This window comes from Dermacentor andersoni, chromosome 8 (assembly GCF_023375885.2).
Source record: "Dermacentor andersoni chromosome 8, qqDerAnde1_hic_scaffold, whole genome shotgun sequence".
Lineage (NCBI taxonomy): Eukaryota > Metazoa > Arthropoda > Arachnida > Ixodida > Ixodidae > Dermacentor > Dermacentor andersoni.
The window spans coordinates 134,948,387-134,952,924 of NC_092821.1; the positions used below are offsets into that span (position 1 = coordinate 134,948,387).

Sequence of the window (4,538 nt, forward strand, 5' to 3'; positions counted from 1 at the left end):
TGCGCTGGCACGGTCTGATATGTAAGTGTTTTCCTCGAATAAACCTCAGCTGTTAGTTTACGCCTGTGCTTTCTTCTTCCTTGTTATCGTCTAGAAAGCGCAACCAATCTCTCCAAATACAATGAACCAACTCTCCCAACAACGCATTCTGCTGAACTTGAAACTTTCATTTTAGAACACATATTTCTGTACAAGTGCTTTCTCGGCTGGGTTCCATGATCGAATGTCGGGAATGCTGGTGGGCGGCAGGCAGCTCCTTGGAAACTTGCTTTTTATTATAATTGAAAGCGATGGGGCAAGCGATTGCACATTGTTCATCGCTTCCACCATTTTAGCATGGTTGTAAATAATAAACGTTAAATAGCGAGAACGGAAGGTTGCTTGAAGGATATTGCTAAGAAATGAATCTGTCCCCGCTTGATTTGCAAGCCTTCGCATATTGTATATATTCAACATTCAATGTATGTCTCATAACGATTAAGGCGAAAAACAACATATTCATGATGCATTCAAATGATTTTGTACATTACAATCGCAGTCGAAATATGTTGAGGTTAAAATCAGGAATCGCAACTGCGACATTACTGGAACGGCTACGAAAGACTGTATTCTAAACGGAATTGGTATTTCCATGCGGGTGCCCTTTGGATTCTTTCCATTGTGCGTGCTTTCCTCGAACAAGCGATACTGATGTAGTCCAGTTTTAGTTATCGCAAAAAAAGAAAGCGAGAACACATTGTTCCCTGACGTGTTTTTGTTTTAGCTCGGTGTGACTGTACCGCACCTGGAAAAGAAAATACTTTGGAAGCAGGCGTCTTCTCAATTTGGAAACAGAACAAAGATTTGCGTGGAAGTGGTAACGCACTGATACACAATCTAGAACAACAGATATACTGTAGTGTCTGTCTCTGAGATCTTTGTTTGTGCCATCTTCACAGAGACCTCATTGACACTTGTTTCTGAAGTCTCTGCCGAAGAAATAAAGGTTCAACTCGCAAATAAAGAGATACTCTATAATAAAATACTGCAATGAAACATAGCCTCCCCAACCCGCGTTGTACCTGAACAAAAACGACGATTGTGACGTCATGTAAAGCATCGTGAAAATTGTATTTAAGCGCTCGCCGCTGGAAGAACTTTCACTTTACTAACTGAGTGACCATGGTGCGCGTTTTGAGCTTAAGCATTTTCGTGGTTTTGACCATATTTGCCTTACTTTTGTCCACGATGCCGGGATTGGTGTTTGCAGCAAAGGGTAAGTCATCCTTTCTGAAGTTTTCAAGAAGAAATTTCTTTTCAGGAGACGATCCTCAGTGCGCTGGCCGTAAACAAGGCATCCTAAGGACACCATTTCCGGATTTATTTTCTGAAGTAAATTCGACGATGGGGGTTGTACGTCTGCTGTAAGTGAGGTGCAAGTGCTTCGGGAGCTGATCGCTTGTGAAGCGTGATGTCCGCGTTTGTTTGCCATCCTATTTGTGAGTACGCCGCGCCGCATGGTTAGAAAAATATAAAATAACAGGCAGGGGCGTTAACAGTGATAACTTTTTCAAGTTGCTAGCTGCAGAAAAGTGCTTCTAATATATGATACTCTACAGATGACTTCTGACCAAGTGCACATGCTGCTGTGCTCTAGGCATGGATAATTAAGCACACAGCTCGCAATTTTGCCCTGTGCTGCATGCTGGGGAAGTTGAAGAGCAGCACTAGCCATCGGTACCATTTTTACGACTACAGCTGTCTTTGAAAATATCGTGCTGAACCTTCGTCGGCGACGCGGTTTTGTTTTAGATGGGCAGGTGAACGTGCCTGCTTGCTATCCGACATGCCGTTAGATCGGCTTCCGAAAGGAAAATAGCTCGACGGTTCTATTTTGGGGCTATTAGTGCCTATTAGGAAGCTGCGCTCAGCACGCTTAATAAACGGCACAATGCCGCGTGCGTCTTTTTTGGAGAGGTTTTGATGGGGTGCGTTGTGAATGGTTGGCTCTGCTGTCGACGCAGGTAGTGTTTCGTTTCCGCACAGCTATGTAGATCAGTATAACCATCTCTAGCACAATATACAACGTCGGGCCCCCTACTTTAGAATTATTTAAGTAGGTACCCCATATGGTTATCCAACTACAGCGCAGAAATTTTATACGCCTTTGATGAATCGCCTAAAATCAGGTAGAAAATTAATGTTTAGCATCTTTGAATGAGCGCCACGTTAATGCTAATTTATCTCCAACAAAAGGACCAAGGAGAGGACCCGGCGGAGGCAGCGGTCCAAAAAAACCACAACGAATCCCACCTGGTAGGTGAAAGCTCTTTTTTTAATTGCCTTTTCTTCAGAAAATTAGACATATTTTCCCATTGGTGCATACTGCATTAACGTTTTATTTATCAATTGTGTATTGTTTTACTACTGCAGTTATCGATATGTAAGATGATATGTATAAGTCAGTTAACTTCAGTGTATAGGCTGATTCTCGTCTGTACATACGCTCAAAAATAGGCAGAACTGAACAAATGTATGTCACACTTTTGTATAGCACAAAGAACATGCACGCGCAGACACATAACGTAGTTAGTTACCCTTTGAATGTAAATAAATGATTATGAAGTTTTACGTACCAAAACAACGATCTGATTACGAGGCACGCCGTAGTGAGGGACTCTAGAAATTGAGACCATCTATGGCCCTTTAACGTACACTTCAATCTAAGTAAGCAGGTCTGTTCGCATTTCGCCTCTTTGAATGATTGTAACCTGCTTCAGCAGTTTATTATTGTCACATCGGCAGTCCTTTCCACTTCTACAACAATTATCAAATCATACGGTTTACAAACTGAAAAATTATTAATAGAGCGCTTTTTTCTAAGAATTAATTAAAAGTGAAGAAGGCGAAGAACACCCTTTGGTGCTGTCATTTTGTATAGTCAAGTTTTTTTCATCCAGTAGACAACACTTACAAGCGATGTACACAAACAGTACCGAATTAACTTGGATTATTACTCTTTATGAAGACGCTACAATGAGAAGGTAACATTTCTCTGTGTAGCCTACATACCATAAGACTTTGCGTTATCTTCTTAGCTTATCTGAAGAGCTTTAGCTTCATCTTTTGAACTAAAACCAATGAAACGAGGCCTATTTTGCATAACATTTGAAAATAGACTTTAATAAAGTTGGAAGTTTCGTATAATGTGTGGAAATTGTCGTAACGGAGGCAGTAAAATAATATATAAGTGAATGGTGTAAATTTGATCATAAATTCAACGTCCCTCACGACGCGCCGAGCTTTAAACTAGGCTTGCCGACCTCTAAGAAAAACTATTTGAATAGTGAGCCAATGCTTCATTTACAGGTGATGGTCAACAACACATGGCAAAATTGATCATAAACTACCCGAATGGTTTGAACATCCTTATGAAGGGACACTTCTTGTTGGTTTAAATTTTCTGACAGCTTATTCACCGCAGTTGAACGAATTTGTGTCCTTATTAAGCAAAGTCGTTTCTAATAAAAGTTATTATGAACGTGGCGCTAATCGTTTCGCATGCAATGTTGGTGTCTCTGCATGCGTAGTTTTGACAATGTATTGGCTACGTTTTCAATAACAAAGCCGTAAATATTTAATTTTGTTTTGCGGAAGCCTGAACTACCGCAGCGCGGGATCACACTTCGCTAACATGATATAAAAGATGACACTACCTGAGATATTCTCGAGGACAAAGCTAGATATCGCACAGCATATTCTGTCGAACAGTTTTCTATTTTCTCACGCCAAAATATTAAGCGCACATTTTAGAAATTGCAGCGCGTTCATAAGAGACGACCAGTCAGGGAATAGTGGCTAACCAGCTGATTATGTTTCTATTACAGGACGTAGAGGCCGCTGACCTGCCTTTAATGTCACAGACAAGAGCATATAATATTAAGGAATATGGCCACGAATACCACTGTATCCCGTCGACTACATACATTTTGGTGGAAAGTAAAGTTGTCTGGAATGGTCATTGAGAACTGTATCTCCTTTTATATGTTAAGAAATATCCGTTTCGCCCGAAAGCCGAAGCATTGAGTGCGATATCAAATTAGTATACAGCTTTACAACGTAAGGATGGCAGTCTTACCAGCCGTATAAACTTGGAAACATTCGCTCGCTAAGGGAATGAACAAGCATGCCATCAGTGAGCATAGGCGAACATGAGCAAATAACACTTGATGATCGCCGACACGCTGTCACAACGCTAGCGGAAAGAAGCGGGGCTGCTGCAGCGAGCAAAGTTACCTTCGTGCTGTCTATCGCTTTAACGAAAATTGAGTAGCGAGAACATATTACGGGGGGGGGAGGGGGGAGGCAAGAAGGTATGAGCCACCTGCACATCGCGTTTAAAATACGAGGCGCGCATTTTTGCGGCCGTGCAAAGTACGCATTCGCTGCAGAGAAGAAGCCGACCCTCCCCTCTCCTAAGCAGCCTCGCGGCTTTCTTCCCTTTCGCGCGCGAGATTGACACGCGATCGTCAGTTGCCCTTGTGCCCCGTATCGAAATA

The 4,538-nt window shown here is 42.0% G+C and overlaps 1 long non-coding RNA gene across 1 annotated transcript; it reads left to right on the top strand.

The window, feature by feature from the left end:
- Window positions 1-1,138: 1,138 nt before the first annotated feature.
- Window positions 1,139-4,000, top strand: LOC129383276 (uncharacterized). Its single transcript, XR_008611149.2, has 3 exons — window positions 1,139-1,255; window positions 2,236-2,295; window positions 3,867-4,000. It is a non-coding gene; the product is annotated as an uncharacterized lncRNA (long non-coding RNA).
- The last annotated feature ends 538 nt before the right edge of the window (window positions 4,001-4,538 follow it).